Below are 19,152 nucleotides of genomic sequence, written 5' to 3'. Positions count from 1 at the left end.
CCATATTATTCCAGTGGACAAAGCAAGTCACACAGACAAACCCCACCCCAACTGAGCAGGGAGGTATACTCTGCTCTTGCAGGGGATGTCGAGGGAATGAATATTTCTGAATAAGATCCACCTGGCAGCTGGGTTCCGGGAGCAGGTGTCCCCACGGCAAGGTGCAAGAGTGTGGCATATTTATGCTCCAGTCTTGTAAGTCACATCACATGACTTCCCCTGTACTGTATCTGGGGCAGGCACCAGATCCCACCAGGTGGAAGAAGAGAGGACATAGACCCCGTTATTCAACACAAGGTGTGACAGTGTCATTTGCTAAAGACTAAGAACAAAAAAAGATGTAACTGGAGATATTGATATGGATATCTCTGGAGAATGCAATCTTAAAATAAAACAACTCACAATAGTATTTCCAAGAGACGCAAGCCCCCCTTGGCACAGGGTCCTTTGGGAGCTGCAGTGCACCCTCAGGGCCCTGAGTGCCGGTGGGTACCATGTTGTAGGCAGAAGAAATGACTTCCTCCAAAGAGAATGAGCACCAGGTTTCTAGAGTAGAAGTTTCTCCCTGGACACTGGGATCCGTCCTGGCTGTAAGTGATGACTTTCTCTCGGCGAACTTGACTCGCTGGTTAGCCCGTGCAGCGGGCAGCCTGGTAGAACCCAGGACCTCTCGGAGATCACCGCAAGATCACCTGAAGCCCATGGCTGTTTTCCCAGGCAGGTGAGAGAGGCCAAGCGAGAGGAGTGTGCAGATTCTAGCGCAGACTGCCAGCTTCCTGCATAAGGACCTTGGGCTCCCTTGCTTTTCTCGGTTCCAGTTTTCTTATTCTGTGAAACAGGAAGGAGAAACTTGTTCGGAGCGGTAAGCTGTGCTAATGCACACAAAGCATTGCATTGGCTCTGGGAAAGTTCTCCACAAAGACACACTGAGAGAAAGATGCTGGTGGCTGATAGACATTGGGGTGGACACAGAGCAGAGACAGAGAACCATGGGGTGTTTGCTGTAGACTGAAGGTTCGTGTCCCCCACCAATTCATGTATTGAAATCCTAACCCCCAAGGTGGTGGGATCAGGAGGTGGGGTGTTTGGGAGGTGCTTGGTGTCCACGGGGATGGGATTAGTGCCCTTACAAAAGAGACCCCGGGGAGCTCCTTATCCTTTTCTGCCATGTAAGGACACAGCCAAAAGATGACCATCTATGAGGCAGGAAATGGGCCCTCGTCAGACGCTGAAATTTGCTGGTGCCTTGATCTTGGAAATCCAGCTTCCAGAACCATGAGAATAAATTTCTGTGGTGCACAAGAGCCCATCTATGTTATTCTGTCATAGCAGCTGGAACAGCCTAAGACGGCATTTATGCATGGCTGATAGCGGAACCCGATTTCCTCACATGGATGCAAGTCTCTGTAGGGCTGGGTGGACAGACAACATTTCTCTTCCGGGGTTTCTTTTAAAGTCCAAGGAGAAGGATTGTTTAGCCTGAGAACTGAGGATGACTGCTCTTCTCCACTTGACAGGGTAGAAGTAGAAGGTAGTTGAAGTGATTCTGGATACCAAGACTTTATCTGGAGTAGCAGAGAAATTACTGAGGAAAACAAAAATACTCTCCACAATGTCTCAAGCTTGTTCCTATGTAATTCATTGCCTAGTAAAGAAGAAATTAAACTCTGTGATTTCCTTTTTTAATGTATATCCGATAAAATTTTATATGCCACTTGTTTTCACTCAATAATATAACTCGTTCAGCCTTTTATGTCAGTACATGTAGATCTGTGTGGTTCTTTGTAATGTTGTATGGAATGCTACCACAGGGACGCATCTGCTGGAGGGCAGTTGGTTGTCTTCAGATTGTTGGGTTTTATCCCTATTAAAAGCATTGTACAAACATTCTTGTACATTTGTGTGGATATTTCTTTAGATTCTTGGGAAAATTATTACACATTAGTATGGCCATTAAAACTTTTGTAGATTTTCCTTTTAAAAAATTACTTGTGTTGAGAGAGAGCAAGAGAGAGAGAGAGAGAGTTAGCGTGAGTGGGGGGGGGGCAGGGAAGAGGGGTGGGAGAGAGAGAACCTCAAGCAGACTCCCCACCGAGCACAGAGCCTTACACAGGGCTCGATCCCACAACCCATGATATCACGACCAGAACCAAAATCAAGAGTCGAAAGTTTAACTGGACTGAGCCACCCAGGTACCCCTGTAGATATTTTCAAATACCCTACAAAAAAGCTAAGTCAATTTATACCCACTCAGTGTATGAGAGTTCCCCCCTCCCACAAACCCATCTTAGCCCCACTGGATGTATTAGTTGAGAACTTACAGATTCAAACTGTTATGGGGAGTTCTCTATGGTAGAAGTCAATTTATTATGACAGTATTTGTTTTGTCCTTAATATTAATAAATAGCTTACTATTGTCTGTAATAATCTTTCATCAGTAATCATAAAAATAGATTATGTGACTTTACAGTTTTTCCCATGGGTAACCATGTGCAAACTAGTCTAAGTAAATAGAAGGCAAGCTCTCCCCCTTTTCTGCCCTCGCTCTATTTTATTATCTATACAGGCTTAAAGAGGACCAATTCTTAAACACTACCAAGAAAATATTAACTGCCATTGTTCCTCCTGATATGCCAACCACATGATTTCTTTTTCTGAACACAAACATCTAATTGGTTATTTATTATTAAACCCCTAGTGATGTATCCAGGAATCAGATTGTCAGCAAGAACTCCACATCTGCAGGCAGCAATGAGAGTCATGTGAAGACTGTGTCATCACCAGGTGTCTGTCACACAGGCTCCGTCCCCTTCCCTGATACTGGAAATGGAGCCTGAAGTGAAGGAGGGTACCTGGGGGGCAGTCAGCTGGGTCATCAAGACATCAGGGAGCTGGAATGGTGGCAGCACAGGTTTGTCCTGCAGGTTTGTAACATCGTAAGTATCTGTCTGTCCTTGTTGAGCAAAACATTTGTGAGGTCATGTGGCCCTGACCCTAAATGTGTGCCCTGGGGCAGGAAAGCTTCCTGGAATATGAGGCAAGGGAGTAAAAATGGAAAGATGGTGAAGGCTGGGCAGGTGAACAAGGTCAGAGCCAAATAACACTGGGTCCTGAAAATTCGAGACCAGATTTGTCCTGTGTATCCTATGCCTTATAAACGAATCTTGAACCTGAAAGCCTCTAGGGCAGGGCTTCTTAATCTGATGTGCATTGACCGCTTGGGTTCATGGATAGACTTCAGGCAGCCTTTATTAGTCAGGATTCTCCCAAGAAGCAGAACCAACAGGATGTATGTAGAAAGAATGAGATTTATGATAAGGAATTGGTTCACATGATCTGAAGGCTGAGAAGTCCCAAGATCTGCAGTCAACAAGTCGACAAGCTGGAGACACAAAAGAACCCAAGGTGTAGTTCAGTCCAGCTGGGAAGACCTAAGTACCAGGTGTTGGACCTGGAGAGCCAATGGTCCAAGTTCCAGGCAGGCTCCAGGCCCAAGATGAGCCCAAGTTTCAGTTCCAGTCCAAGGTCAGGAAAAGACCAATATCGCAACTAGAAGTCAGGCAGGCAGCAGGAGTTCCCATTACTCAGGAGAGAGTCAGTGGTTTTGTATTGTTTTGTATTGTTTTGTTTTGTTTTTATCTATTCAGGCCTTCAACTGGCTGGATGAGGGTTGCCCACATTAGGGAGGACAAGCTGCCTTATTTAGTATACCTGTTCAAATGTTAATCTCACTCCAACTCACTCTCACAGACCCATTGAGAATGGTTGAATGTATGTTTGAGTATTTTCTGACCTAGTCAAGTTGACACATAAATTTAACCAACACAATTCAACTCCTTGTCCACTTGGCATATATACACATCCTCTCAAACCATAATTTCTAATTAAAGACAATATAGGTCAGAATTCTGCCTAACATGATCCAACTAAGCTGACACAACCAAAAATGCCCTAAGGCCTTTCCCTGAAGAGGAAATAAGGTTCTTGAGTGATATTTATTCTTCTCCTTGATACCCCCTAACTAAAATATTATGACATAAAATCAACAATTCCTAAATACTATGACACAAAGTCAATATATCTTATGTTACACAGTAAAGCAGGAAGATAGGGGAAAAGACAAAGGTATTTTATGCACACATACACATACATATTCATGACAAAATAGGAAGGAAATGCTCATGATAATGACAATCCTCATTTCTGGAACTGGTTATGTGGTCCTACATATCTGGTATTTATAACTACTTTCTTCCACAAGCTCCATCCCCTTCCCCGATACTAGAGATGGATCTTTCTATATTCCCTTGGCCCTCAGCAAACACCTCAGCTGGTCGTGATTCTTTACCTGGTGCGGTGACCCAAACCTTCATCCCTGAAGGGTCTTGGGCCATAACCAGCCTGCTGCTGGAGTGGGCTGCTGTACTTTTCTGTTGACTTTAATCATAGGGTATCTCTTGTATTCCAGACATACTCTCCCTCACTTTCATTGTGGAGTAGCCGTCCATTCCTCCTAGGTAGTGAGGACCATTCACCACAGCCAGCACCAGCACTGTAACTCCCTTCTTAGCCTGTTGACTCAAAGGTAAGTGGCTAGGCAGCAGTCTTAACTTCAACAATGGAATCATTGTGTATATTCTGGTGGAAGCATTTCTCCTTCTGGAACTAGGACATTGAGGGCAGAAGAGAATAAGGTGGTAAGAACAGGAAGCATAAATTTTATTAGTGGATTACTAGGGGTAGTAGTAGTGCCACTCCCATCCCTTAATTCTTGGACCTTTGAATTCTGGTTATTGGAGAAATAGCACCATACTGGATGCTGATTCAGTTCACATACAGCCTCCTAGAGAAACTTGCCTCAGTCCTGCGAGATATTGCCACCAAGCTGGTGTTGTTCCTGAGTCCTCAAAAGTCCATTCCACCATTCTATCAAGCCAGCTGTTTTGCATGTTAGGGAACATGATAAGACCAGTGAATTCCATGAGCGTGGGACAATTATTGCACTTCATTGGCTGTGAAGTGGAAGTCCTTGAACATAGCAATGCTGTATAGGATACCATAATGGTGGACAAAGCATTCTGTAGTAAAGGGATGGTCGTTTTGGCAAAAGCATTGTATGCAGGGAAGGCAAATCTGTATCCAGACTGTCTATTTCAGGAAGAACAAAAGGCTTCCCCCTCCAAGATGGAAGTGGTCCAATATAATCAACCTGCCACCATGTAGCTTGCTGATCACTCTGGAGAATGGTGTCAAGGACTCAGTGTCCATCTTTGCTGTTGACAGATGGGGCACTCGACAGTGGCCATTGCCAGTTACCCTTGTGAATAAAAGTCCGTGTTGCTGAGTCCATGCATAACCTCCATCCCTACCACCATGGCCACTTTGTCCATGAACCCATCAGGCAATGGGAGGGGTGGCTGTGGAAAAAGGCTGACTGCTATGCACAAAACGGGTCATTCTACCCACTTGATTACTAAAATTCTCCTCTGCTGAGCTCACCCTTTGGTGAGCATTCACACAATACACAAATATCTTCACACTTTCTACCCATTCCAAAAGGTTTTTTCACATATTTTCCCACCAAATTTCCTTGGAACCACTTATCCAGTCATGGTCCTTCCATCTTTAGTCATCCTGCCAAACCGTGGGACACAGGTCTTGAATCAGAATATAATAACATGTTTGACCATATCTCCTTCCAAGCAAAGTGAACCACCAGGTGTAGAACTAGAAGTTCTGCCCCTGGGGAGACTCTTTCTTGTCCACTGTCTTTTAGAGATGCCCCAGATAGGACTGGAGGGCTGCAGCTGTCCACTTTCAGGTGAACCCTGTCCATTGTGCAGAACCACCTGTAACCAGGCCTGAGTCTTATCTTTCTCTGTCAATAGACTGTAGAGAACTCCCAGTGAGGCCATAGGAACAGGCTGGGCGAGAGAAGGCAAGGGTGGGGGCCTTGGGCATTTGGGCTGCTCCCTAAGGTAAATTACTCATGCCTTCAGGGCCTGCATGGACCTAATTGTGCACATACCACTTCCATTCATTGAAGGAGTGTTGCTGTGCATGTCCACAACTTTATGGCTTGCTGCATCAGATAACCTCCACCGCATGATGGGCAGCCCAGGTCACACTGTAACCTGATGACCTGCGGTTAAATGTTCAGTCTCTACTAAGGCTCAGAGCAGGCCAAGACCTCTTTCTCAAAAGCGTATAGAGCTCTCTTCCGAAATCCTCAGTGTCTGTGCTGTGACTCATCTATGGGGGCCTGCCAAGGGCTCCAATCTGCCGCGGCCACGTCAAGCAACACTGAATGGGACCCAAGTGTCAGAGCAACCACACAGCTCTTGCACCTGTTGCAGAGCTCCTCTTGTTTCTGAACCTCACTCAAAACCAGCCTTATTTTGGGTTACTAGGTAAACAGGCAGGACATGACATCCACAGGAGGAATATGTTGTTTCCAAAATCCAAAGATGCCAAAACCCAAAGGAAACCTTGCACCTCTTTTTTGGTTTGTGGGGAGACCAGATGCAATATCACATCCCTCTCCTTAGGAGAGATCTCTCCACCAGCCCCACACCATTGGGTCCATAGAAATTTTGCAGAAATAGAAGGTCCTTGAATTTTTGTCTGACTTACTTCTCAACTTCTAGCACAAAAATGTCTTACCAACAAGTGTAGAGTTGTTGCTATTTCTTGTTCACTAGATCCAATCAGTATAATGTCCTCAGTGTAATAAACCACAGTGATATCTTCTAGAAGGGAGAATAATCATGATCCTTGTGAACTAAACTATGACATAGGGCTGGAGAGTTGATATATCCCTGACACAGACCAGGGACGGTGTGCTGCTGGCCTTGCCCGCTGAAAGCAAGCTGCTTCTGGTTGGTCTTATGGCAGAGATGGAGAAAGGGACATTTGGAGACGCCAAAGCCATGCACCTGTACCACGGGGTGTGTTATTTTGCTTGAGCAATGCAACCACATCTGCTTCAACACTGTGATTGAAGGGACCACCTGCTTAAGCTTATGATGATCCACTGTCATTCTCCAGGATCGATCTGTCTTCTGCACAGGCCAAATGGGAGAGGTGAATGGGGATGTGGTGACAATCACCACTCCTGTGTCTTTCAGGGCCGTGATGGTGGCACTGGCCTCTGCAACCTCTCCAGGAATGTGGCATTGCTTCTGGGTTACTACTTTCCTGGGTAGAGGCAGGGCTAGTGGCTTCTGCTTGGCTTTCCCACCATAATATCCCTCACTTCATAGGTCAGGGAACCAATATGAGGATTCTGCCAAACACAGGGCTCAGTTTATCTATTCCAATTATGCATTCCAGAACTGGGGAAATAACCACAGGATGGGTTTGGGGACCCACTAGGGAGATGGATTTGTGCTAAAACTCCATTGATCACTTGATTTCCATAAACCTACACTCTGGTGGACTACAGTGACAGATTGGGTCCCTTGGAATTACTGTTGATTAGGAGTGAGTGTGCAGTAGTCCCTGAAATGTCTGATTATTTCCAATGTAGTTACCCTGGTCAAAGCCAAAGGTACCTTTAGGAAAGGCTGGAGAAAGATTAACAGCAAAAATCTTTGCTAGTGTATCAGGATCCTTCCTCAAAGGGAACTGGACTTCATTCAAGGGTCCTGGGTCTATAAACTGGCTCAAGTCTGGGAATTGATTAAGGGATGCAGTTCTCTTTTATGATTCAGGTTAGACTTTTGTTCACTCTACATGGAACTTTTATGCTTAGTTAAAATTTATTTCACACCTAGGAACACTGTGATCAGCTAGCCCACGCCACAGGTCTGCATGAGTCAGACTATTCTGACTGCTGCTTTGACTGCTGTCCATTACAGTGACCACGCCCACCCTGCTCTGGGGGGTTGAGTGCTGCCACTTGGCCCCTCACAAATTCATTTCTCACAGAGTGGTACAAAGTATGTCTTCTGCATCCTGCCAGTGTGGGTGAGAATGTTCTCAGTGACAAGTCCAATCTAACATTCCCATCAGCCTCGCCTGTAAATCCCTTCCTCTACATTAAACCAGGGCAGGGCTGGCATTTCCAGCTCACTCTCTATGGGCCACGTTTTGGTCCATGTTTCACAACTAACCAAACACACTGTGAGACCCTTTCTGAGTCCCCAGGCTGCAGCATTAAATGCAGAACCTCTTCTTAAGGAATCCATATCAACCAATTCATCCTAATCCAAGTTCATGTTCCTCTCTGCACTGTCTCACACCCTTAATGTCCATTCTCATACATGTTTCCCAGAGCTGTTTGTATAAGATAGAAAACTCAAGTAGTTCCTTTGGAGTGTAGTGCACCTCTGCATGGGTCCCACTTTGAACCTCACCCGTAGGGGCCTGCTGAGAGCTGAGTTTAGCTATAGCAAAGAGGGGAGGTAGAGTTATATCCTGTCTTTGTCTGCTTGGGCTGCCATAACAAAATACCATAGACTGGGTGGGTTAAAGAACAGAAATTTATTTCTCGCAGTTCTGGAGGCTGGTAGTTCAAGATCAACGTGATGGTTGATCAGGTTTCTGGTGAGAGATCCCTTCCTGTCTCGCACATGGCCACCTTCCTGTCGTGTCTTCAAAATGGACTTTCCTTGTGTGCATACGGAGAGACAGAGATCAGGTTCTCTATATCTGCTTATAATGCCACCAATCTTATTAGATTAGAACCCCACCCTGATGATCTCATTTAACACTAATTACCTCTTAAATGCTATATCCAAACACATTCACACTGAGGGTTAGACCTTGAACACTGATTGTGGGTGGTACACCATTCATGGCAGAGGCTATGAATCTATAAAAGGGAAAAGAATATCTTTATTTTTTTCTAAATTTTAACCAAAACTTTGCATTCCCTTCAAGCATTTTTGTCACTAACAGACCAGGATACTAGCAGTACTCATGACTTTGTCATCATGAGAAATCAGATGTTTCATATCACATTACAGTTGGTCCATAGATCTTAGGAAATTGCTTATGCTTGTCACTCTTTCCAAATCACAGCACTTAGAGGATCTTCCACTGCAGGCACACATATTATCGTATATCTGTATTTTGGTAAATGTTTTCAATATCTGATCACCTTGTAATTTCACGTACTTTATTGCAAAGATTTAAAAGCCTTATCATGAGACAGCATCTGTGGGCATCTTCAGATTGCCAGAGGTGCCAGGGCTGAACGTCTCCTGTACAGGGAAACCTGCATATTTAGGTTTTTGGACGTTGGGTTGTGATCCACTGGTTACTAGTTATTCAGGATCACCCAGGTTTGTGTCAGAAGTGAGGGGTGGAATGTTGAGCTGACATTTAAACCATTTAAACCATTAAACTTGTTCTTTTGACAAGAAAGGAGTTTAGTGACCAGGCTTCTAAATACAGACTTGTAGGGCACTATGCATGGTGGCCAGTACAGCACAGTCATGGCCAAGAACTCTGCACCACGTTGAGGATTATTGAAGCCTTGAAAATAAGGGTAAGATTGACCAATCTTTAGCTAGAATTATTAGCAACCACCTTTTCTAATAGAACTCTGCTTTGTGGCATTGTTTTACACTGATCTCACGTTAATGGAAACTTGTCATAAAATAAACAAGTGGTTATTTTCTGGATTGTGAATCAAAGGTTACAAAGTTTCCTCTTTTGAACAGATACTTCTCAAAAATGGCCACTAAACACATGAAAAGGTGCCCAACATCATTAGTCATTAAAGAAATACAGACTAAAACCACACTGAGATCCCTCATTCTACCTACTAAGATAGCTAACATTAAAATGACTGACGAGACCAGATGGTGACGATACACCTCACCAGATGGTGAGGAGAAACTGGAAATCTTACATTGCTAGTGGGAGTTAAAAATGATACGTCCACTTTGGAAAACTGGCTGTTTCTTAGAAAATTAAATTACAGGTCTCCCTCATAGTTGAGCAAATCACTCCTAGGTATTTCCCCAAGAGAAATGAAAGCAGGTGTGCTCGGAACAGCTTGCACTAGATTGTTAATAGCAGCTTTATTTGTGATAGCCAAAAGGAGGAAAGAATCCCAACGGCCATCAACAGGAGAATGCCCAGATGAGGGCGGATATCTGCGCCCTGGAGTACTATCCAGCCATGGGAAGAGAGACCTGCCGACAGGAGCAACACCGTGGATGAATTTCACTGACAGTATGTTGAGTGAAAAGAGCAAGACCCACACAAGAGTGCCTACAGTGTGACCCCACATATATGAATGAACAAACATGCACCAGTGACCTGTGGTGAGAGAAATCAGAATAGTGCTCGCCTCAGAAGGTGCAGTGGGTGGGCATTGCCCGCAAGACTAGCACAATGGATGGTGCTGGTTGGATTGGATGTTCTACCTTCTGAGCTTGATTTTGTTCACACAAGTGAGTATGTTTATCAAGAGTCATCCACATGTAACATAAGAGCACTTTACCTCAATTAAACATATACCACAATTAAAACAAAACAGGACCTGGATTCTCCCATATGGTAAACATAGGGGAACATTTCTCATGCCAAATTTTTTTCTCTCTGTAAAAGTAGAATTAATACACATGCATAATAAAAGAAGTGTGTATCTGGTCAGTGTGGCCGGAGTGTCAGCCTGGAAAATGTGCCTGATGGACACAAGCAGAAAGACAAGAGTTGGGTGGAGGGAGGGAGGAATGCAGGTAGAAGGGGCATTCTTCAGGACACCTACCCCAACTTAGGAGAAAGAATCAAAGAGGACACATGCTGATGTATGAAAGGTTGTTGAGATGTGTCAGAAAAGTCGCTTTATGTTGCTGAAAATGAGAACTGACATTAATTTTCTGTAGGAGAAATAGTGGTAGCCATATTTTTCAGACTTATATTTTGCCCAAGAAATTTCCCCTTTGAGGCGAGAGTTATTTTCCCCTACAGAACTATGGTTTGTTCATGTTTTCTTCTTAATTTAGTCTTCCCAGCTTTAGAACAACTAAAGCTGGTTGATTTCACATGTAAAATGTTTTTGAAAGCATAATGGAATCCTATAAAAGGCTCCACATGAAGTGCTTCTGGAATGCAATGAGACATTCACACTTCTGCACCAGGGAGCCACAGAGTTGGCTGGGGCCACAGGCAACTCTGATAGTTCAATAAACTACAAAACAAAACAATGACCTGCCATTCCACCATTAGGCCCCCATTCTTTGGGTGTGAACGGGAGATAGCATTCATTCATTCAACAAATACTTATTTAGGACCCATCATAGGCCAAGTGAGTGGTGGACACGATGATTGCCAGGCAAAGGCAGACAATAGTCAAATGAACAAATATGTAGTAATTCAGGCCACTGATTGTGGAATTAAATAATTCTGGGTTCAAATCTTCATCTGCTTCTTAACAGCCATATAACCTTAGGCAAGACCCTTTACTTCCCAGAGACTCCATTTTTTCCTCTGTCAAAGGAGATTAAAAATGTCTACTTCTGGGAATGCAAGCTGGTGAAGCCACTCTGGAAAACAGTATGGAGGTTCCTTAAAAAGTTGAAAATAGAGCTACCCCACAACCCAGCAATTCCACTACTGGGTATTTACCCCAAAGATACAAATGTAGTGATCTGAAGGGGCACCTGCCCCCAATGTTTATAACAGCAATGTCCACAATAGCCAAACTATGGAAAGAGCCCAGATGTCCATTGACAGATGAATGGATAAAGAAGATATAGTGTGTGTGTGTTTGTATATATATGAGTATTGTGCAGTCATCAAAAAGATGAGATCTTGCATTTGCAACAACATGGATGGAACTAGAGGGTATTATGCTAAGCGAAATAACTCAATCAGAGAAAGACAATTATCATATGATCTCACTGATATGTGGAATTTAAGAAACAAGGCAGAGGACCATAGGGGAAGAGAGGAAAAAAGGAAACAAGACAAAACCAGAGAGGGAGACAAACCATAAGAAACTCTTAATCAAAGGAAACAAACTGAGTGTTGCTGGAGGGGAGGGGGGTGGGCAGATGGGATAACTGAGTGATGGACATTGGGGAGGGTATGTATTGTAATGAGCACCGGGTAATATTTAAGACTGATGAAAAAGATGCCTACTTCTGAGGGTATCGTGAGGATTATAGAGGATATGTTATGTAGTGGTTAGTGTACAGTCCCTAGCATGTAGCTGCTACTATTATTCTTAATGATGCTCTGGAATTTGGATCTGGAGGGCCCTTAAACCATCAAAACACCCTTGTTGGGGTCATACTTTTAGATATATCACTGAAGATTATAGAATTATCAGACAACACAGAAAAATAATAGAACATGTGACAAGGCCTTGAGGTCTAGGGAGGGCCGAGCACCTGAGGTCATAGCAGAGATGGACAGAGGATTAGGAAAATGAGACCACAACTCTCAGCTGGAGCCATTCCAACACGTTGCCTCAGGGGCGCTCTGTGCTCCAGGTTGGATGGAGAGTCAAGGACTAAGGGGACCTTGGAGTCTCTCAACCAACCAGCTTCCATCATCATGGTGTTCGCCCCTGGCTTCCCCCTGCTTGTTGAGCTCCCAAATGCACACGATACACTGAAATAGGGCATCTGTGGGCAGAATGTTGGCAAAATGCAATGCTGTGTTCAGGCCTGGCCTTGGTGAACTTTGCTAATCCATGATCCATCTGGGAAGCTGGAGTTCTTCCCCCTCTTCTCTTGCATGTTCTCAGAAAACCAAGACAAAAGCAAATTTGGAGACTTCCAGTGGGTTCACTCTCCAGATGCTCCTGGTAAATTGGAATTGTCAGAAGACATGACTAAATGATTACCTTAAAACTTCAGTCTCTATGTCTGGGACCTATCCATAATCTAATGGGAATGCAAGGATTTGTTGTAAAAGTAAAGAGTGTGAATGTTTCACTACCAAGGGGAACAATTAACCAAACCAGTTACCTGGCTCATGAACAACAGTGTCACACAGTCCCATGCCGTGCTCCCAGGGATGGGACAATAACGCATCACTGCCCTGGCTTGTCTCCTCCCGTTAGAGTGTTAATGAACCACACAGTAGTGGCTGTGTTCAAGGATTCTCAGAGGGACGTTGGGCATTGTCCTTCCAGCAGCTTCTTCTGTTACTTTTTCTTATTTTTTTAGTTAAAAAACAAAACAAGTAATCATTGTGAAAACTCTAGGGAGTGTACTATCTAAAAAAATGAAATGAAATGAAATAAAAGCAAAATGGAAAAAATATGTGACCAAAATCCCAGTCAACCTCCTGTGGGCTCTTGAAGCCAGTGGACAACTGGGATACATTCACACTCTGCTTTGGATGATGGCCTCTGTGCACCATAACACCCCTTATCCCATGTTCCAGACGAAGGAACTGAAGCTTGGAGAAGTCTGGCAGCTTCCCCGGCTGGTAAGCAGGGAGCCAGGGTTTGATCTCGGGAGCTGTTACTCCAGACAAGGTAGCACGCAGGGCTGGGCCAGACCCGAGATTGAAGGTTGGCCCTCAGTAAAGATCATTGAAGGGAATTGCAGAGGACAACAGTTAATGCTTCATGCTACCATCCTGGGCAATAGCAACCACGTCATTACCCCAGGCATAGTCCCCAACCCGCTGCCACTGTGTCCACGGAAACATTTCTGGAAAGTGTCTCCTGTGCTCTGTGGTTGTGCACTGACTTCTGGGGAGATCCTCTCCTCTCCCTGCAGGAACCACCACCCTCTACCCCAGCAGAAGACCCCTCACTCCTGAGTTATTTCCTCTAGAGCAGGTTGGGGTACAGTTGGCAGGGCTGTGGGCAGACTGTATTTAGATTCTGAGGGGGCCCTGTAGCCACCTGCAGACCTGTGTGAGGCGAAGGGAGTGATACTTTCTGAATATGTAAGTGCTCTTTTCCTGTTTGTGCTCCATTTCCAGGGACATGTCCCCTCCTCGGCCAGGGACATCCTTGTTTCACGGACAATCAGGATTTCAACAGCAGGAATGCAAAGAGGAAAAAGAGAAACTGTTCAGGACTTGACATCCCAATTAGAATTCCTGAGTCCACAGGACCCTGAAAGCCAAACTTTGAGGAAAAAAGAGAAAAAAAAGATTTCCTAATCCCAGGGAGAGAGAATTCCTCCTACAAAGTTGCTGTCATCAAGGATGAAGTGTCCATTGCCTCGTGGAGTGGGAGGAAGAGGGGAGAAGCATCTCCCCGACCCTGGGAGAGGGGCAGGGGTTTCTCAAAGGCTCAGGGCATAGCCTGCTCTCACTCATGCTGTGCGAGCCTGGTCTAGAGAGGGTGGGCTCCGGAGGCTGCCCAGGCACAGCCATGGGCAAGGAGGGGCAGATCACACGTCCTGGGATGACTAAGGGCTGCAAAAACACAAATTGTTATAAAACCCCAGGACCCTCGCTCAGCCATGGGGAGAAGGAGAGGCTCCATGAATGAAAGGACTAGATTTTGCATTGAGGGGCTCTAAATCACATTTTTTAAAGAAGAATAAAGGAATATGATAGTTCTTGATAGTGTGGAGAGTAATTATGCCCAAAGTCTGGGTTACGGTCATGGGTGAGTATGAAAAAGGCTGATTAATCCATAGAAAATGGAAGGAAGTGGCAGAGGGTTGATGCGTCTGGGGAACTGAGGTTTATACGTTCTCCTTAGGCTTGTCCTGTGATTCCAGTGGAATCACCTTAACTTCCACTTCTACTCGGATACTAACAAGGATTAAGGTTAACAAACATTAAAAGAAAATGCCAGAGTCTCTCTAATAGGTTAGGACATTTTGGTCGCATCAGCCAAGTGCGCTCAGATTGTAGTTTCTCAGTCCCGGGTGGGGAACTCCTTCCCCACGCCCCACTCTCCTTCACCTGAGGTGTGTGCATTCCCGCAGCAAAGGGCAACTGTTCTAGGCTGAGGCCCCACGATTTGCTCAGTACAGAGCTCGCTGAACTCAAAGCCCAAGCCCTCTGGGCACGAATCCTACCCAGGCTGTGCCAAATGGTGTTACTAGAATGGTCAGGCGTGGTGCCAGCAATCTCTTGTGCAGGAGGAGAGCCCGGCCCCAGGAGCACGGGGCTTGGGTTGAACGCAGGTGAGATGTGACCCCACGGCCCCCTCCTCCAGGCGCCTGAGGGCGGTCTACACAGCGCCCGAGCTGCCGCAGGTAAGGTACACAGCCCACTCCTCCCCCGCTTGCTCGGAGCGCAGGAGGGAAGACAGGGGGGCAGGCAGAGGTCCTGGCTGGCTGGTCACACTCATGGACTGAGGACACGGACAACGGGAATATCCAAGGGGAAGGAGGAAAGCGGGAACACTTATTCTTGAATATACTTGTTTCTCTGATTATAAAAGCAGGACACTTGGCAAACAAATGTAAGGGAGAAAACAAAGTGACTCAACTCTGAGTCCCAACATAGTCCACTTTTCAGTTTCTATGCAGACTGTTAGTCCAAGCCTGACAGAGGCTACGGGGTTTCAGAAGAATGAGTTTGTCCAGTGCCTGAGCCTGAACCCTGTGTCACAAGGGCCATGGTCACAGGAGACTTGACTAGTGCCCGGCGGGCTCGTGCTTGCCCAGAGCAGACCAGATTGCTGTGCGACAGGTTCTGCTGAGCCGCACCAGGTTCTCGCTGCGCGACTAAGGGTCAGAATAGACTTTGTGTACAGCATCATGAAAATAGCAATTTCACGGGGACACCGTGCAATCATAGCGGGAAATCGTGGATTTTGCTGACTGCCGACCCCTAGTGGTGACAAGCGGCAGGCCCGGTGGAGGGGCCACCCCTGCCCCTGAACTCCTCCCCGGGGGGACAGCAGGCCGCCTCCCCTGCAGCGCTCCCCCTGGACACCCGCTCCCCTCTGCCCCGGGCATGTCCTTCCTGCCGCAGCCCCTCAGTGCGCCAGTCACGGCCCTCCACTGGCCACAGAGCGCGGACGTGTGTGGCTGCCGGACAAGCATTGTGGGGGGGACCCCTCCCCCCGGCCCAGAGCGGCTGCACATGGAGGCAGCCAGAGTCCATACGGGCCCCTCGCTCCTGCGTCCTGCCCGGTGGCTCGGCCCTTCCCGTCCTGCATTCTCAGGAGACGACAGCACCACGGGCCGGTGTCTAAGGCGCACCCAGGGCCTGCTGTCGGAGTGATAGAAACGTGCCCCCGGGGACATCTGTCCCGGGGAAAGGAGCCGGGCCGGCCATCCTCGTGGGGCTCAGGGGGACCAGAGCTGTGGATTAAGAGATAGCACATGGCCCCCCAGGCACAGCGGAGCCTCTGGGCGCTGATAGTGTGGCTGTGTCCATAACCACACCTCCTTGCCCGGAGCCTACAGTCAATCCAAGGAGCCTGTCCCCTCCTCCACCCCGGTCGCCCCCGGGTGGCCCTCCTAGCCTGCCCATCTCGCTCTCCCTTGGCGTCCCCAGACGTCTCCAGGGGGCAGGGGAGGGCTTCTAGTTTGCTCTGGGGAGAATCAGGGATCTAGTCAGACACCACACCCCAACCAGGGATTCGTGCCAAACTGCCTGGATCCTCACTGACATGGTAAGAAAGGCCTCAGGTTAGCGGTTCCCAAACCTCCCCGCACACTGGAACCCCGGGGTCTCTAAGATCTCCTGCGGGCTGCACGCGCCCACTCCCTTCCGGATGCTCTGCTTCCCTGAGTCTGGGCGTGGCCCGGACACTGCGGTTGTAAGCGCTCCCGGTGATTCCGGCGTGCAGCCAAGTTTGGGGACCACTGTCCTGGTTGGAAGAAATCTGAGCCTTGAGTAGTGTCTGTCTTTTGGGGTCTTCTGGCCACAGCGTTTCTCTCGGAGACCCGGGATCAGCATGTTACACAGGGAGAGGACCCTCAGTGACAAAGGTACTGTCCATCATAGAGCCTTTCAAATGACAGGAAAACCACCATCAACCAAATGTCCTACAGTTATGCAGCGCTTTACAGTTTGCAAAACACTTGGCCCTAAGAGACACTGTTCAGGCTCCCAAAAGAAAGGCCTGCCAGTGTCATGGAAAGTTTGACCTTTGGAATCAGAAGGACGAGGTTTACGTCCTGAATCTGCCCCTCACCAGCTGAGTGGTCGGTCACTGGGCCTCCTGGAACCTGGGCTTCATCTGTAAGGTGGAAACCGGGACCCTCACCACACAGGGACTTGAGCAGATCAGAGAAAACCAAATGGAAAGAACCAGCAGAGTGCCCGGCACAGAAAAAGCAAGCAGCGGTAATTATGAATAGAGTGCTGGGAATTTCCCAGAACTCCCTGGCTTTCTGTCCAAGAGGGAACGAGGTAGGAGCTGGACGTTTGCATTCTGGCCTTGCCCTACCCTGTGCCCCTGAGCCAGGTGCTAACGCCCTGCTAGCTTGTCACAGGGAGCAGGCAGGACCTGCAGAGAAGGCCAAGACAATGGACTTATGGGTAATTATAACTCATGTCATCTGGAGGAAACCACCAGAGTAAAATTCATATTTTGGGGTGGGTAGGACTTCCTGTCCTTGGAGACATGCGGACCCCAAGCAGCTCATGTCATTGCCTCCCCTCCCCCATTCATTGTGAAATTAAAAATAAAAATCACCTCTACCCATTCCCTGACATGCCCTGCGGGGAGCACCCTCTGTAAGACCCTCTCATGTGGATCCTAAACACATCCCTGGGGAGAAGTCTGTGTCTGCAGAGCTGGGGGGAGGGGAGAGAGGGGCCGTAAATTGCCTTGTCATTCCGTAGGTTTGCAAGTGGGCTAGATTAGCAACAGAAAAGCCCCCTTGTTTGCACCTCTAGTCAGTTGACAAGTCTAAGAACATATTTTTGAAGAGGGTTTGCTAGAGAAGCCATGGGACTTGCTGTTGTAGAAGTGCAACCACAGTCATCTTGTTGACCTGCAGGGGACAGCAGAGCACTGGCCAGAGCAGAGGGAGAGGCTCCTTGGGTCCTTAGCAGGGGAGGTGGGGGGGCTGACCTTGGGGAGAGGAGACCTTGCAGCCAGTGCTTCTGGGCAGGGTGGGGGTGAGGGTGGCTGAGGCCAGAACTTGTGGGGCAGGAAGAACACGGGGCAGGCCTGAGCTGGGCAAGGTCTGCTCTGACCCAATTCCCCACGAAGTGACTGGGGGCGGTGGTGTGCGGAAGCCTCTGGTCCTGTCCTGCAGAGCCCGCCCCAGGGGTCTCGTCCCAACTGTGTGCTCCGTGCCCTCACATTGGGGGCTTGAAGTCAGCCCTGGTGGCAGGATTTACACCACAGGAATCAGCAGGCATTGCAAATCTGGGTTGGTGGTTTTGTTTTGTTTTGGTTTTTTGCCCCCCACAAGCTGGGTAACCAGCGCACGCTGCTTTGGGGTGTCAGGAAGCCCCACAGGTCCAGCTTGGGTTGTAGGAGCCACCTTCCAAGGAGCCGTCCTTCCGACACTGCCTGGCTCCCCCCCACACCTAACAGGCCCCCGTGCAGCCATCCACACCCGCCCAAGAACTGTGCTATTGCTCAGCCAGCCCAATTCTGCTTCCCTCGGAAAAGGAGGGGTGGTTGTTAGGATGGCGGGGAGGGGCTGCAGGGAGATTTTGCCTCTGCATCTCTGTTTACTATCACTGTAGGTCCCCTCTGATCTGACCTTAGCATCCTAGCTGGGGGGGAGGGGGGGAGGATAGGAAGTTAGCTTATTTTTATTTTGTTTGATCGTCCTTCTCATCAGATGTTTCAGAAGCTGATCTTAAAGCAGTTATTTTTCTAAGCCTAAGGCAACACAGTGAAGAAAAATGCCCAGAAACATATTGGAAAATAGGACAAAGTTGGGAGTTTGCCCAGAGTTTAAAATTTACCACATATAAACAGCACTTGCATGATTAAGAGCTGCAGTTCCTTCCTTGCTGGGTGTCACCGCATCCTGCCTTGTGCAGGAAGCATTGCCCTCCGGCCATGCTCTAACCTGGCTTTCCCAGAGTCCCATGGTCTTCCCTGCCAACCTGCTGACGTTCAGTTATTTTTGCAATGAGGCAATGAAGCTAAATTGCCAGGGGAAAATGTGCTGGACAAAGGGCAAGTAGAAACCATGATTCACCAGGATGTCCAAGAGCGATGCAGTTACCAAATAATATTCACTGAAAAGAGAGTCACAGGGTCTACAATATGCCAAGAACTGTTTTAAGCACAGCAGAGACCACAGTGAGAGAGGCAGGACTCAGGCTATAAACAAATAAGAAAAA

Source organism: Halichoerus grypus, chromosome 14 (genome assembly GCF_964656455.1).
Source record: "Halichoerus grypus chromosome 14, mHalGry1.hap1.1, whole genome shotgun sequence".
NCBI classification, from domain to species: domain Eukaryota; kingdom Metazoa; phylum Chordata; class Mammalia; order Carnivora; family Phocidae; genus Halichoerus; species Halichoerus grypus.
This window is presented reverse-complemented; position numbering follows the sequence as displayed.